General features: G+C 42.4%; 1 protein-coding gene across 2 annotated transcripts in view; it reads right to left on the bottom strand.

The window, feature by feature from the left end:
• Positions 1-17,602, bottom strand: part of CDH13 (cadherin 13) — a 441,187-nt gene that overhangs the window by 62,229 nt on the left and 361,356 nt on the right. The gene's annotated exons all lie outside the window — the stretch shown is intronic.

The raw sequence follows: 17,602 nt of genomic DNA, 5'->3' as shown, positions 1-17,602 counted from the left end.
GTGCAGGGAGTTGCTGCCCATGCAGGGCAGAGGCTGGAATTGTTCACTGGGTCACAGCCCCTGGTTCCTGCCCCCAGCAGGAAGGAAAGGAGCTCTGGGACAGGCAGAGGTCTGAACACATGGCCTGGGATAATTCTGGGTAGCAAAGGGGCTGCTGTGGATAAAAGGATTGTCTGGGTGTCACCTGCACAGGGACAAGGCCAAGAACTGCTGGGCTTCACTAGGAAATCCTCAGATATCATGTCCTTCAGAAATGAAGCAAAACCTGCAGGGAAGCTGAAGGACTGTACAGGATTTCTGGGAGACCACAGGCACTGTAACCTCAAAGCTCTTACAGGAAAAATAGACAAAATATAGGCAAATAATATAGGCAAAAAATAGGCAAAATATAGGCAAAAAATAGGAAAATAATGGAAATTACATAAATAGGAGGGAAGAATTTGAGGATATCTTGAGAACCCTTCCCTGAAAATTTCATGAGAAACAGAACAAAACACAGATCCCTGATTTTCTAACATTTTAAGGTTCATGATGCTCATGAACACCCAGGAAGTTCACTGGAGTGCCATGATTTTTTTTTTTCCGTGCCAAAACCAAGTGACAAGAAAGAATTTCCTGACTGAGATTCCAGTCTGAAACTCCCCACCATCCAAGACTCTTCATTCTGCTGGGTTTGGTGCTGACAGCTGGAGATACAGGGTGGAACTGCAAAATAACACCTGACCTCCTTCCTGCAGATAAAAATTGTGCCTGTGGCTTTCCTAGCTGGTCATGTCCTCTTTTGGTAACAGAATGTAAGGAAAAGGGAGAGGAAAATAACTCTGATCTCAGCCTGGGGAAGGATCCAAAGGAGACAAGAGTGGCAAAACTAGATATCAAAATTTAGGTGTTTTGAGGCTGCAGCATGGCCACTGTAGAAAAATTCCTGCTCAAATTAGAACTCCTCCATTTTATTAGTGAATTAAAACTCTTCCCTTGCAGTCCTGCAGGAGCAAACTGCTCCTGCCACACAGACGAGATTTCTGAAGGAAATCATGCTTTTAACAAATCTCAGCCATTACTTCATCATTTTCCTGAAATGTCTGGCAAAAAGGAATTCAAAGGCCTGGGTTTAAATTCTGGAGCCGTTATGAAATGAAGAAAACAGATTGATTTGCATTCTGTTCCACTCCTCTCTTTGCCAAAGTGATTTTTATAAAAAAAACCCTAAAAATTAAAAAGACTTAAACCCCACAATCTGAGCCTGAGAATTCAGTTTTTAACAGCAAACCACTGATTTTTTTTTTAAATTTCCTTACAATAAAAATCTTTAGAAATAGGGTTTACAGAAGAAATGCTGCCAGAACCCCTAGAACGTGTCATCCACTCATTCCTCACATGGAATTAAAGCAAAATGCCAGCCTTGCCTTGCCCACAAACCCTGCCAACAAATAAGGATTGTGACAGGCTGAGAGCACTGTCTGGGGTTTTTATGCTCATTTTTTTCCATGGCAACATCTCTGATTCACGTGCACGGTTTCATTCCCTCCAATCTCTGCATTGTCTTGTTTGGTTTATCCCTTCCAGGAGCACCTGCCACGTCTCCACTCTGCTGCAAGGCACAGAAATCACATTTGGAGGGTCTGGGGCCAGCTGATTCTTGTTCCTCAGTCATAAATTTCACTCCAATCACACCCAACCTTCTCACCTCTCCCACTTCCCATTATTTGTCCCTTCCTTGGTTTCCTCTAACATCCAGCTGAGTGTCCTGGATTGCCAAGAAAATTGTATTCTGTTTGCCATCTGTATGGCAGCTGTCTTTTGTTCAGTGGGCAGTTTTCCTTATCTCTCCCACTCCTCCCTCAGGGGATATATCTGCTGATAACAGCTATTGAATGTCACTGCATGGCTGATAAGAACTGCAGCATCCCATTGGGAGACGTGAGCCCAGAGGGAGGAGCCAAGCATTCCTGCCTGGATATAATCTGGAGATTCTGGAATAACTGCATGGCTTCTCCACTGGATTCCCCAGAGGAACAGCAGCTGCCTCTTGCCCTGGATCTTCAGAGGAAAAATACACCCTTCTCTACAGGATCCTGCTCCAGCAGAACCACCCCTGACACTGCAGGAGGGCTGAGCCACATTTCCAATGGCACTGCTGCCAACAGCCTGACCCACAGGGTGTCAGGTTGGGTTCTGACTCTGGCAGTGTTGTTTTAGTTCACTTAGTTTACTTTCTATATTTATTTTCTTCCCTAAGAAAGGACTGTTATTCCTGTTCCCATTTTTTTTTTTAACCTGAGAGCCCCTTAATTTAAAATTTATAACAATCTGAAGGAAGGAGGTTTACATTTTCCATTTCAGGGGAGGCTCCTGCCTTCCTTAGCAGACACCTGGCTTTCCAAACCAAGACACTGAGAAATTGCATCTCCTCCACTGGCACTGCAAATGCCAGCCCAAAAGATCAAGCACAGCTGCTCTGTGCCACCTTGTCCTGTTGGGGACAATGTTCTTGGAGGCCATCTGCACACACAGAAAGGGACATTTCCACTCAGATCCTGGGTGTCCCAGTGCCTGGGTTTTGAGAACAGCCTTGAAGAGATGGGATTTAAATTGTATTGAAGGCATTAGCCTGAAGTGAATGAAGAGGAGAGTATGCTTCTCGTTTCTTTTCCCAGAGTGATAAATGTGAGAGTGGAATATTTCTTTTTTTTTTTTTTTTTTTTTTTTCTAAGGCAAAGAAAATGGGAAACCAACATGGATTTCAGGCACATGAGAAACAGCTTATGAATTTAGATGATAGCTCAGCAGAAATAAATTGTACATCTGTTCATTCATTTTAATAAAGCAGGGAAATGACACACTGCTGGAGCCTTTGGAGAATGCTGAGATTTTTAAATGATGATCCTATAATAATAGCATTAACATTTGTAATGCTGCCCATACTTTAAGAATTTAAGAAAAATACATTGATGGGATAAGTGAGCTTCAACCTATAGTCTGGACTCCAGGCATTAAAAAGTGAATAAGGTGCTTCCTGAATACTCCCAAATTAGTTCAGCAAAGGCTCTACAATGGCCTTCCCATCTAACACAGAAAATCATCTCAGTGTGTGTTGATAAAGCTTATTATTTCTGAATAAATAATTCAAATGGGCAACATGCAGCTGAATTTCTGCTGACTAGAATCCCAGTCTTCATTTATAGGCAGTTAAAGTGGAGTGTTTACTTGAAAGTAATCTATGGAAGAAGCCAACAGGATGTTTTTCCTGGCTGTATGGATGCATGGAAACATGTCCCACCTTCTGCTGAATTCAGGCAGGAATAGAACCTTTCTCAGCCATCTCCCACAGCACAGAAGTTAGAAATGAAAAAAGTTTCATTGTTTCTATGCTGCCATTATTTACAAACCCAATGAGCAAATTTAAGAAGTAAACCAGTGAGACTGCAGGGGATGGTGCATTTTAAAAGCTATGTTTTGATTTTCCAAACTGATCTCCATGGGAAATAATAAATTAGGAGTTCAATAATAACTGCCGTGTTCCCTTTAAAAGCTCAATTATTAAGATCATTAAAATTTCCTTTTAATTGATTGCATTAGAGCAATTGCTGCTGGAGTAAGGAGCATCTAAAACTGATTAGCGCTCACATATTGCTCTTTGATCAACTGGGATAACCCTCACTCAAGGCAAGGGAAACAGGCAAGTCTGAAATCCTTGAGAAGTGGAGAAGTTCACCTAAAATTAGATCTCAGAACCCAAGATCTTTTAATAATGTCCTGACACTGTTCCCCACTGACACCAAAGGAGCTCAGGCTGAACTGTTGGATCTTCCCGGAGCAGAGATTCCCCAGAGGTGCTGCTGGGAGCCAGAAACTCCTCAGAGCTGCCATCCCTGATTGATCCAGCAGCACCTGAGAGTGCCCTGTGCTGTCTGTGCTCCCTGCAGCTCCAGCAGGCAGCCCAGGTAAACAAGGCTCTTTGTGGTTTGGTTCTCTCCTGAGTACAGGGGGATTGAAGCACAGAAACACCCCTGGGACACAGAGAACCCCTGGGTGAACACTGCCCACCACAGAACACTCAGTTATTGATTGGAGCTGCATTTTAAGCATTTGCCTGGAGGAAAGGAAACAGCTCCCAGGGATGTCAGGCAGCCCTGGCACAGGGCAGGATAAACCTGTTTGTGCCAGGAATGTCAGGCAGTGCCTGTGTCACAGCAAAAGGACATTAAAGAGTTCAACATCTGCAGGCAAAGTTGAATTTCTTTACTTATGGCTTCAATTATTGTTTAAGAAGGAAAATTTGAAAAGGTCAGAACTGCTAAATCAGAAAGCCTGCCCTTCATTTGTCTTCAAACATACACAGGTTTCTTAGCTTGCTTCAGCACTGGATCAATTAATCAGAAACAATGTTCTTTGTTTTCAAATGCCAGTTGTGTTATTTCTAAATATGGAAATACATTGTGTTATTGACCTGTTGATCTTAGAGCTCTTTCCCAACCTGAATGATTCTGTGGCTCTGTGAAACAAACAAGTAAACCCAAGTTCCATTTCTGTTTTAACCCATGTTAGAAAATGCAGCTTTAGAAAAACGAAATATCAGGTGTTCAGTTTAGGTAGGCAGAGACCTGTGGGCCTGTTTCTATTTATAAATATGCACAGAAATCCAGATTTACTTCCCAATCTAAAACTGCACTCCCATCTCCATTTGGATGGGAGCCACAGCTTGGATGCAGGCAGTTAAGAATATCAATACTACAGATAAATCTTCTTCCCTGATATTATTTCAGACAACTGTTGGCTTAGATTTAAGCTTATTTAGCAGGATTGATCTTCCTTATGTTTCTTTCAAAACTTCCTCACATAATTCCTTTGATTTTTCAAACTCTATATTTTTTTTCAGTTAAGAGATTGCTTTCAACCCTTTAAACTTCTTGAGAACAGCAGTGCTCTCCTCACCATCAGTCTTCTAAATGAAACAAAATCATTGATCTGAGAACATCTGACAGTACCAGGTAATGTATGGGCACTGCCAGCCTCGGTGGCTGGAGATGGGCAGAACAAATGAGCTGGGGAGGAGGAAATAAAGCCTAAAAGGAACAAATGAGGGGATGTGTGAGAGCCAGCATTTAGACCTGGCTGCATCTGGATTTAGAGAAGGCAGGCAAAGGGTGTGCACAGAATTCTGTGAGCCCTGGGCAAATAGTCAGCTTAAGGCACTGAAAACAAAAAAGTGGCTCCCAGGGGAAGCAGGGGATGAGGGCATGGGGAAGAGTTCACTGGGAGATGGGATCAAGGGATGGGAAAAGGAAGGTCTTCCAGAAATGAGAAAAAAGGGGGGAAATCATGGGGACAGAATGGGGATCGTGAGAGGACAAAGGTCAGAACCAGATTTTGGTGATATAGTAAAAAAAAGTTTTCCATGTAGAAAGAGAGGGGAGAAGTGATGAAAATAAGAGCAGAGAGAAAGGGAAGCCACTCAGCAAAAAGCAAAAATCCGTGAGCTCTGAGGCAGCAGCAGGAAATAGGAGCAGATGGGTTGAAGGAATGTGAGGTGATCAGCTCGAGGAGTTTGGAGAGAAAGGGAAATTTAAAGCTAATTATTAAAATTCCAAGAAGGCTCCTAACAGACTCCTGGCTAAAGAATAGAAGAGGGAAAACCCAAGAGTTTGCTCTTTGGTTAGTTAGAATGGGGAAGTTTGTTTTGTCTTAAAAAAGGGAACGATGCAACAGGCAGAAGGAACTTTGAAGGATAAATTTTAACGCTGGGCAAATTAAATATCAAGGAGAGGACACAAGTGATTAGGACAGGGAAGTGGAAAAAAACCTCTATAAAAGCTACATTAAGAGGAGGAGTGAGAATAGAAACTCCAAAGGACTGGCTGTAGAGCAATAGTGTTGGAGGGAAATATTGGGTGAAGGAAAAAACTGGGATTCATGGATTTTTCCTAATTTGGTCAAAGTCTAGAATGGGAAAGGGAAGATAACATCAATACTCTGTGTAGAGCTGGGCTTACACATTTTTGGTGACATATGGACTGAGAACACAGGGGAACACATTTGTAAAAACAAATAAATATTAAGTGACTGTTGGACAGACGGCTGGAGAAAGGGCTCCCCTTTCAGCAAATAAGCATCTGGAACTCTAAGGCAAACAAGTCCTGGAAACAAGCCAAAGTAGGAGCTACAAGAATATGAATAAATTCCACTTCTGAACCATTTTCCTCAAAAGAGACCATAACTACAAGGAGTCCTGTATGAACCCCCTAATCTGCTTTTCCTTACATGTAACAACACCATTTTCATTCCACTAAGTTCAAGACACAACCAGGCCTATATAATTTTATTTCTTCCCAAATGAATATCTTTCACAGGCATTTGCTAAAAATTTTATTTGAATAAACCTACAACTCCTTTTAGCATGGTGAGTTTTACCCATTGTCTATTTTAATGCTTCAGGGCAGAAAGAAAAAAGATATTTTGTCTAAATAAACCTGACACTTTGATTCATGTGCACAGATGGTTAGCAAATTTCAGAGTAGCCAAATCAGTTTTAGTGTCGCTGAGAAAAATCTTAAAATCTCACTTGTCAGTGAAGGAATTGATAAACTGATCACAAACTCATTGCACTCTAGTGGAATGACCCAGGCAGCCACATAAACTATTATTTTTGAATGAATAGACTTCAGCTTTACAAATTCCCTCTGCTCATATAAACTGCAGCTATGATACCAGCTCACACATATTCTGTAATTGGTATTAAATAGGGTTTTGTCTGCTGCAAATTGAATATGTTAAGATCTATAGTGTGTTATCATGTTTAATCCTGCTTTAAAACAGAACTCCCACAGATGCTGCAGGCATATTAACAGTGTGGGTTTCTGAACTCGTGGGATTACAGTGATATTTGCAACACATCTAACAATTCCTCTATTTGTTACTTCTCCAATCAGCTGCACTGTGTCAAACAAAGAGATTTAGAATTCTTGGTCTTTCTGTTGAAATTCTGCATTCCACAGGTGAGGAACTGAAATAATTTATACACGGAGTAAAAAGCCCTTCAAGTCCAAAAAGGTAATACTTGGTAATCTCTTCCTCACTGTAGGGAGGATTAGATTGGATATTAGGGAGAAATTGTTCCCTGTAAGGGTGAGGAGGCCCTGGCACAGCTGAGGGTGCCCCTGGATCCCTGGAAGTGTCCAAGGTCAGGCTGGACAGGGCTTGGAGCAGCCTGGGACGGTGGAGGGGTCCCTGACACAGTGATGCCTTGAGAAGGCTGCCCTAGAACAGAGGCTGGGCAGAACTAAAGAATAAAGCAGGGATTTATTGAAAGGATCTCCTCAATGGATCCACCTTGGGCAGCACAAGAGCCCAGCCAGGGCTGCAACCAAGATGATCCCAAATAGTCCCAAAATGAACCCAGGATGAACCAAAATGGCCCCAAAATGAACCCAGGATGAACCAAAATGGCCCCAAAATGCTCGAGCGCTCCCGGGGTCTCTCCCTGGGATCAGCTCTGCTCCATTTGCACCTTGCAGTTCATTGTCCCATTGCAGCCCCTGCAGTCCCACCCTGCTTGTTTTTCTCTCTCCAGCCCACGGTGTTTGTGCTCTGGGGCTGAGATTTGGATCATTTGTCCTTGGTGCCCAGCTGGAGCAGGAATTGTTTTGTGTCCCTGCTCTGTGCACAGAGCTCAGCATCCCCTGATGTGAGCCCAGACCCACACACTAAAGCAGCACAGAATGTGAAAAACAGAAAAGCCAAAACCTGAGGCATCAATGGCACATGGAATGAGATGATTTTAAGGTCCCTCACAACCCAAATCATTCTGGGATTCTATGAACAAGACAATGACGATTTAAGAGCCCTCTGCAATGAATACCATGTGTAGAAATCACTGTTTCCACACTAAGGTTTTTTTTCAGCTGGATTTCACACAGTCAAATGAGGTCTCCCAAAAGAGACCTCCAAAGTTAATTTCAGAAAAGATATTGGTGCATCATTTTATATCTTGATTTGAAAGCACCTGTGTGAAGCTTCTTGGAAGTCTCTGTGTCACCTGCCAGCACTCAGAGGTGAAGCTGGAATTCCTTGGACAGTTTATGAAGTTCAACATGCCATGAACGCTCTTGGAGAAGAGTGAAATCAAAGGACATTTCCATTGACTGCTCCACCAGTACATTTAGAGGAAAAAAAAGAATTATCGGGGAAAATAGTAAAATTTTAAAATGTCCAATTGAAATCAGTCGAAAACAGTTCTAATTTGATTTGAAGGCAACTGCAAAATTCCAGCTGGAGGTTTTTTTTTGGGATTTTTTTTTTGGTTTGTTGGTTTTAGGGGTTTTTTTATTTAATTGGAAAATCACATACTCACCCCTGGCAATGATTGTTAATAATTATGTTTATACAGCTTCCCTAAATAAGTGATCCAAGACTAGACCTGGAGACATTACATTATCTTTGTTTAGCTTGTGCTTCCCTCAAGAGCCTTTGTCTGAGCCTTCCTTCCTTTTTAATTTCTAATTTCTCCCCTCCAGCTCCTCACCCAAACGTGTTTGTGCTAGAGGTACTCCAAACTCTCACTGCTACCGTTTACTTTGTAATCCTGATCTTAATATCTGTTGTAAAGTTCACACTTGATGGACCACGTTGAGGAAGCACATTAACCTTCACTTCTTGGGGAAGAGAGCAGTAAATTGTGGGTTTTTATGGCTTTTCTGCTGCTCGCAGGGTTTGGGTATTTGCTGCCTGCAGAAGCAGATGGAAGAAGCCTTTAGAGGATAAGGCAGCACAGGATTTTTGGGTTTGTGGTGAGAATTTGCCAGCTGCAGTGAGAATTGCTGTTATTGCCACGGAGCTGCTGCTGACCTTCCAACACAACCCAAGGCTTGCAGAGGCAAAGGAGTTGGCATCAGGGTGGCTCAGATCAGCTGAGGACAGCAAATCAGGGCAGCTAAACAAAGGGCAGAGAAGGGACAGTGACAAAAAGGGGGGGGAAAGGGAAAAGGACTGGCAAAAAATGCAAGTTTGCTGTGTGAGCCTACTTGGAGAGCAAGAGTGTAGGGAGGAAAATCAGGTGTGGAGGAGCAGCACAGTGCCTTTGTGCTCCTCCCCAAATTCCCACTGTTTGAATGATCATTTCTATTCACAGACCCTTCCCTGCATTGTACAAGTGTTTCTCAGCTGCTCCCAGGTTACAAAGCAGGCACTCTGTTGTTTTATGCACCACTGAAATGTGTTTATCTGCAGATTAAATAGACAACTTCATGTATTTCCTGACCTTGGTGGAGAGAAACAAAGCAGCGAGCTCACCCCTCACGAGCAGAGATAAATGTGGGAATCTGCTGCCTCCTGCCAGGCAGCACATCCAGCCCTAATTATGTGATAAGTGCATGGACTCCGTGTTAAACATATTTTGCAAAAGTTCTTGAACAAAGTGCTTACACTGGTGATGCAGATAGCTTGCTGAAAGCCACATGAATACAGATTATTATGCGCACAGTGTGAATCTGGATGAGCCCAGGAACCACTGGTCTGCCAAACAATGTTATTTCATTTGGTCTTGGTTTCTTGCTGAAGAGTTCCCTGTCTCAGTCAATGCACAGAATAATCGTATTTGTTTTCCTTTCTCTGAATTTATTCTACTCTTGAAAATGCTGCAGCAGAGTATTTGTTGTTAAGGTTGTTGGTAATTCAATGCTGAGTGGCGCTGAGCATGTCTCATCACATGAGAATCCTCTAGCCAGCTAATTCTGAGAAAAACTGACACACAATATTCAAGAAAAAGTAAAATAACAAAAATAACAAAAAGCTTAATTTCATTATCCAGATAGCCAGATTGTTTAAATAAGTCTTCCAGATGTCCTTAGTTTGGTAGCACCACAAGACTATTGAGAAATATTAATAAACATTCTTCCTGATCATGGGCATTTTTCCAGGTTATTTGAAAGTTTCTAGAAGACAGACAGATATTTGGAATCCTAATTGCACTGAGAGACAAAGCAATCTATGCTCCTAAACCCAGATTTTTGAACTCCAGTGGGGAACAGATATCTTCACAGCTATTTAATTTAGTCCAATAATATTTTAAAAATTATTTTTGACACCTAAAATTATTTAAGGGGGAAAAAAAAAAGTCAGTGTCTACATGCCTGTTATTTAGATTTTACATTCCTGAACTGCTTATGTGATTTTGAAACCCGTTCTATAAGTCAGGACAGCTCAGAAAACTCTGGATGCCATAAACTGTACCATGGGTGAGACCAATGACCAATTATTAGCCATGAAGAAACGGTACAGTCAATGAAAATTAAATTTCATTTTGCAGAGACAACAGAATGCTCACAGTCTTCATTTAGAAAACAAAATATTTGCTGCTATTTAGATGTTTGTTTCCTTTCATAAATTCTGCCTCTCACACATGAAAAATACACCAGGTAAGATCCTTCATTTGCTTCCAAGGAGACTTTTGGGCACTTGGAGCTATGTCGAGTGTGTTAGTGAACTGCTGCAAGAGGATGAAGTGGAAATAAAGCTGAGTGAAAAGGTCAGTGCAAATATTTATCCAGTGTAGAGGTTTCTGAAGGTTAAGATGTGCTCCAGGAGCCTTTCCAGCTGTATCTACAACTCTAGAAAGCACAAGGGTGGCCCAGGAGCTGCTCTCTGGTGCTCCCCAGCCATGCTGAAGCTGCTCTTTGTGCCAAAGTTCACTGGCAGCTGGAGAGGCTTTGCCCTGCTCTGCTGAGTTCCTGCATGAATTCTGGTTTCTCTGCATGTAAATTGTCTCACAGCCCAAAAACGGGAGCCAAATGGAAATTCCAATATGCACTCTGCTCATGTGATTCTGCTGCAATGGTTTTATTCATCCCACAAAACTCTTTCTGCTGACAAATCAGCGCTGGGGGAGTTGGATCCAATTTGAGCAGGCTGCTGGAATTCCAGATTGGTTCCCATCACTTTCAGGCCATAATGAAACTCTGACTCTTGACTACCAGCCTGGCAGGGGTTTGTCATCTGCTTGGATCTGGTGCTGCTGCTCCAGCCCCTCAGCCCTGCCAAAATGCAGCAGCAGAGAGCAGGTTGTGGTGTGGGAGGAACCCAAACTGGTTTGTTCTCCCCAGCTCAGAGAGAACAAACTGGCAGCTGCTTTTGTGTCTGCTCAGCCTGGTATGCTCTGTGATTTCCACCCCAGCAGGGAATGGCAGAGGGCTGCAGCCCTGGCCTTGCTGCCCTGCTGGGCTTTAGCTCCTCTCTGGCTCTGTTTTCCACACACTTGTGGTGCTCTGTCATGGACATATTTAATGAAAAAGCTTTTCGTTAGGATCTTTCCTCCTGAGAAGCTGATAGGACTCAGAAATTAAATGCAAACATTGATTATCTGCTACTGTGGAATGCAGCAGGTGCATCTGTGATTGGTCTCATGTGGTTGTTTCTAATTAATGGCCAATCACAGTCAGCTGGCTCAGACTCTCTGGTCAGTCACAAGATTTTATTATCATTCCATTCCTTTCTAGTCCTTTCAAGCCTTCTGATGAAATCCTTTCTTCTATTCTTTTAGTACATCATTTTCTTTTAATATAATATATATATCATAAAATAATAAATCAGCCTTCTGAAACATGGAGTCAAGATTCTCCTCTGTTCTCTCATCCTGGGACCCCTGCGAACACCACCACAGTTCTCACTCAATAGCTCTCCCAGTCAGATGTAAAGAAAAATAAAGAAAAAAACCCTGTGGAAGGGGGTTGGAAGGGGAATCATCTACCATTAACATGATTGTGTCTAAAGGTGTGGTCCAGCTCACTGCACAGAAAAGAACAAAATCAGTTAAGAGTTCCAAAGGGCAAATTTTTCCCTGCAAGACAAGGTAAGGAGGACTCAGTCCACAGGAGAGGAGAGGTGAGATTATTTCACTTCAAACATGCAAAGTCAATGGGCCGATCTGCTCTGGGTTGCCAAGGTCTGTTTACCACAGAAAAGAAAAGTTTCATGTCCAAGAGAGACATTTTTGGAAAAGTATGGAAAAGTGATCCAAGAGGAACCTTAAAATTGCTTTTAAAACTCCCTGTTTGTTCCTCAGTAGAGTTTTTAACCAATACCAAGAGCTAAGGCAGGGACTCTCAGCAGCTTCAAGCCCGTTTCTCAGCAGCCTGAGCTGCACAATCCATCTGTCCAGATGGTGCTGTGGAATTCTCAGATCCTCTGTGAGCCACGAGCAGAAGGAGGTGCAGATTGTCCTCCAGGGGCTGCCTTCCCCATGGGTGACACAGGAGACAGCCCTGCAGGCCACCATCCATCATGGTCACAGGGCTACCACTCACAGCCTCCACAGGAACTGATGGATCACTTAATAAAGCTCCCATTAGTCATTTATTACTCTTTTATAAACCATTTATCAGCTGGCATTCAAAATGGGACCAAATCATGTTTTTCACTCAAGACTCCCAGCGCTGGTGTATCTCAAGTCTCACCACGGTGGGGTTTTGTCAAATCACACAAATTTTATTCTCTTCATAGGAGGCAAGATCTTTATTTTACTGGAAAATTCTTTTCTAAGAATATGTTTATTAAAAGTAAATTTATACCAGGCAAAATATTTTCCCCAATCTTGCTCTCCCTTGTGTGACAGAATTGTTTCTGTGTTACATTTCTTTGTCCCAGAATTGGATGGAGTTGAAGGCGAGGCTGGAAGTGGCAGAAAGAGGAATTGTGTGAGGAATGGTTGTTCCCTGGCCAAATGAAGTCTCTGTTTGTTATCTGCCAGTGAGAGCACTGTGACAAATCCCACTTTTCCAGGTTTGCCCAGGGATAGGCTGCAGCCCCAAAATCTGAGGAGGAGGAGAAAAGTGGGAACTGGGGGCACTGCAGGAAAATCATCCCCTTCAGCCACACCACTGCATTGGCAGGATTTACCAAGGAAGGACAAGATATCTGATATATAAGGAAAACAACCCATTAAAGAGCAGCAATGGAAGTTTTAAAAATTCAGGTCAGAAGATAAAGGCAAACAGAGGCAGAGGAATCTCATTTTTGAGCACACACTCTGCAGGCAGGAATGGAGTAAATAGGATTTGGTGGACTATTCTTTTGGAGAAGGAAGAAAAGACAGAAAGGGGTCAAGTCCATATCTTTCTTGTGTTAGAACTCGTTTTTTCCTTCTCCAGGTCTCAGGCAGAGCCAGGCCTCCAGGAACAGACACAAGAGGAGAATTTGCCAGCTGGAGTCTTTCAGCAGATGCCACATTGTTAATTTTTCATCACAACACAGCCACAGTGACATTAACTCTGGACCAAAATCCCCTTTTTGCAGGATACAATACTGCAGTGATCTGTCAGCCACTCTTACAGTGACACAAGAAAAGAATTCTCAATTTTGTTAATGTTCTAGGTATAAACACTCAGCACCCTCAGTGTTCACTCAGCCCAGCTCATTTCCACCCACTGGGAATATCCTGCAGGATACAAACCAGGTGTCAGATTTTCCAGAACAATCTGTGCCTGCTCCTTGCTTTGCTTCATTCCTTATTTTCTCATAAGCAATTCCTTACAGCTGAACAAAATTTGAGCCTAAGCCCTTTCCCTGCTGGAAACTCCAAAATCCTTTGTGACACAAAATAATAATTCATCAAATTAATTTTAAAACTTTTCTCATAATAGAAATAAGGTTGTAAATTTTACAAAGCAGCCACCAACTTTACAAGTATCTCTATTTTCAATCTCTGTAATTTAAATCTGGCACAATATCCCAGGCACCGTGACCTTTTAAAAGGCAGACCTTGCTACCTCACCTGGGAGTTTTGGAAGAACTCTTAAAATATTGCTGTATTTGGCATTAGAGATGAAATTATTAAAACCCCTGGAGGGAGCAGGGTACTGTTTGCACACCTGAATGGATTTTTACACTACTCAGAGCCCATCATTAGCAGGAAGGGTGGATGTGAGACAGAACAAGGCAGAGATTTTGGAACAGCGACAGGGCAATAAGCAAATAATGAAGTGGGCTGAAGCAAAGTCTCATTTATTGAGCCATCAAAGCTCCTGACACACTCCTGTGAGAGTCTGTCTGAAATATCCCTCATCTGCCTCACAATTGTCATTGGAAGACCACTGAAGAGAAGACCCCCCCGTCTAAAATCTCTGGCTCTGTAGGAGAAAGTCACACGCCAAAGGCCCTGAGACCTGAGAGCACAGTGCTAAGTTATTGTTTTCACAGGGGTTGTTTGCTGTGTGCTACACTGAGCCCAGTGAGAAGAAGAAGGGGGCACTGTGCCCTTTTTGCAACAACAGCCTTGGGAGCTGTCCCAGCTCTCGGCCTGGCTGGACTTCTCCTGAGTTCTGGGTGTTCCCCCCACAGAAGACCCTCACCTGTTTTACAAGCACAGTGACAGACAGACTGAGATGTAAGGAGCCTCTCCATCAGGGACTGAGACATGGAACCCCCATGTGAGAAGGCCCCTCTCCATCAAGGACTGAGACATGGAACCCCCATGTGCAAAGGCCCCTCTCCTTCAGGGACTGAGACATGGAACCCCCATGTGCAAAGGCCCCTCTGCTCCTCCCAAGGACTGAGACATGGAACCCCCATGTGGAAAGGCCCCTCTCCATCAGGGACTGAGACATGGAACCCCCATGTGGAAAGGCCCCTCTCCTTCAGGGACTGAGACATGGAACCCCCATGTGGAAAGGCCCCTCTCCTTCAGGGACTGAGACATGGAACCCCCATGTGCAAAGGCCCCTCTCCTTCAGGGACTGAGACATGGAACCCCCATGTGAGAAGGCCCCTCTGCTCCTCCCAAGGACTGGCACTGAAACCCCCAGCCCGGGGAGTTGTGTGGGGAAGGCAAGCTGACCAAAGCGAGATGTTTGCCTGCAGGTTGTGACCACTGGACCAAGAAAACCACGGCTCTCGTTTACTGCTGAGAACATGGACTACCTGTTACATCTATTCCTTTTTGGATCTGTTTCCCCCTTCACAATTTCCAATGGAGTTATCATAATAAAAACCTCTGAGTTAGCGAGAGACTCCAAAATCTCACAGACATAACAGGCGGGTCCTCGACTGGACTGGACCAAAGGATTTGGTCTCTACATTTGGTAGCTATATCCCTCTCTTTCTCTATATTTTTCTCTCCCTTAATCCCTCTATCACATTTTGCTGCAGTCACTCAATATAGGTGCATTTGTTTTGATTATCATTGCAAACCCCTTTGTACTGTGTCAGTTTTTTTGCACCCTTAGATCAAATCCACAAATCATCATAAACCCCCTTCACAAGGATGGATCCTGACAACACCCCAAGCCCCCAGGGTTGCATCTCTTGCTCTGCAGGCAGAGGAATTGCTGTGCTGGATCCCAGCCAGGATGCTCAGCTGCTCCTGGGGTACCTGGCACCCCTTGGGTGAATTTTCCTGGCCCAGGAGGGGATGCAGGGATGGGAAAAGAGAGAGCCAGGAGAGCAGAGTCACTGGGCAAGCACTGCCTCTGCCAGGACAGGGACTTTTCACAGCTATCAGGTAGGGATAGGACAAGTGGGAATGGGCTTTAGCTGTAGAAATGTGGATTTAAATTGGATATTTGAAGGAAATTCCTCCCTGTACGGGTGGTGAGGAACAGGTTGCCCAGAGAAGCTGGGGCTGCTCCATCCCTGGAAGTGTCCAAGGCCAGAAATAATTTAATTTATTACTATAATGTATTATTTATAATATTTATTCATTAAATTAAATATTTATTGAAATTGAAAATATTTATTCATTAAACTAAATAAAAGAAGCTACACTTTGTAATCAAAGCTTCAGATTTACTGAGCTTTCTCCTTCAGAAGTTACCTTGAAAAATATTGTCTTTTTCTTTCAGCTCTAATTCCAATCAATGGTATTGCAGCCTGTGGTATGCAACTGGTATTAAAATGCAATAACTAAGCACTTGCAGCAGAAAATCAAATAAAGTGGCATTAAATCAACTGATAGACACCTCCCTGCTCTTATTTTAACAGAGAATCTGCTCCTGCAGGGGGCTGGCACCATACATGAAAGGCTGATTTTTCCTGCCTTCTTCACGGAATATGAACATCACTTAGCAAGGCAGAGGAAGATTTCTGAGGTCATTAGCATCTCTAAATAATGAAAGGTTCAAACCCACAGCAAACCATTAAAAAGGACGAGAGATGTCACTATGGAAAAGAGAAAAAAATACAAGAAAAATATCTAAGAGCAGATTTTTTCAAAGAACACAAGATAATGCTGTCTCTTCACACCTATTTAATTTCCATGCTAAAAGCCACAAACTTTCCAGGGTATAAAGTAACTTTCACTGTCACTGAGAGAACTGAATTTATGAGCATTTCTGAATTTCCATAGAAATTGATACTAACAATGCATTTGTGGCTAAGCAGCCCAAGAATTTTTCTGTCCAAATTACCAAATTAAGTCAAACAAGAGTATAATTATAGAAAGACTTCTTCAAAAGAATTCAGTGTAGAAATATTTCTTCCAAGAAAGAATTCTCCAACTTTGGAAATTCAAGTAGGTAGGACTCTGACTGACATGACTTGCTATCAATATTGATTGATCCAATAAATTCTTATTTCTAAAAGCATCAAGCTGTCCTTGTACATTGTTATTTTCCAGAAGGTTAAAAAAAATACAGCTTTTCAAAGATATTTTAAGTATTGGTTGTCAGGAAATGGCTTTCAGAGCATTAAAAGCCTGATCTAAAAGGTAATTCTAAAGGAATTAATAGTTTGATCATTGTCACTAAATTGTCACCCATGAATTTAAGGGTTTGGATCAGTCTGTCCACGATAATTTTCAGGTGACTGAAACACTGCTGCCAAAGCATTTTACTGATGTAGTTATAGATATTCCCTTGCCACAATTGTCATTGTTTCTACTTTCTTCTTCTTTTTCCTTTTTTTAAAAAACCTTCTCTGTTGTCTTTGAATTATTTAATTTACTTTGCATTTTTAAAAGAAATAATTATTCAAGTCAAATAACAGCAATATAATATAATCCATTATATATCCATAGAATCAATATAATCCAATGGCAAATTACTAATATTAGGCCAGGAAACAAATTTTTAATAGGTAAAAATATACTTCAGGTTAAATAAAAAAACTCTACAGCAATAGGCTTTCCTTTCCTACTCCACAATTATCTTAAAATCAGATTTACTTCTCATATTTTGGGAATTTCTCCTTAAAAGTTTGCAGAGCCCCGGGAAACTTTAACAGCAAAATCCAACCTGGCTGTAATTAGGTAAAAATTTTAAAACTGTCTAATTCTCTCTAGATACCAAAAAGTAAATCAGACCTACAGTGAATGTAGGGGGTGGAAGAGAGCAGTGTCAGCAGGGCTGGAAGTGTGGTGGATTCAGGCAGGGAATTCCCTCCCCTTGGTTTTGGGGTTTATCAGAACTTCCAGCTGAATTCAATTTACAGGGAAAAAAACCTTTCCTTACAAATTCCACCTGTAGGCTAAATTGGGAGCTTTTAGGACTGGAGCTTTAATTCCAGACCCCCAAACTCTGCCTGCCTCACAGGGGAGGTGCTGCAGACAAGAAGAAAATGTTGTTTTCACCCACGGTCCCGGCCATCTAAAGCCTTAAGCTAGTTTTGCTATTTCCCCCCA

This window comes from Ammospiza caudacuta, chromosome 13 (assembly GCF_027887145.1).
Source record: "Ammospiza caudacuta isolate bAmmCau1 chromosome 13, bAmmCau1.pri, whole genome shotgun sequence".
NCBI lineage: Eukaryota > Metazoa > Chordata > Aves > Passeriformes > Passerellidae > Ammospiza > Ammospiza caudacuta.
The sequence above is the reverse complement of the archived record's forward strand: the minus strand, read 5'-3'. Positions and strand labels throughout refer to the sequence as shown.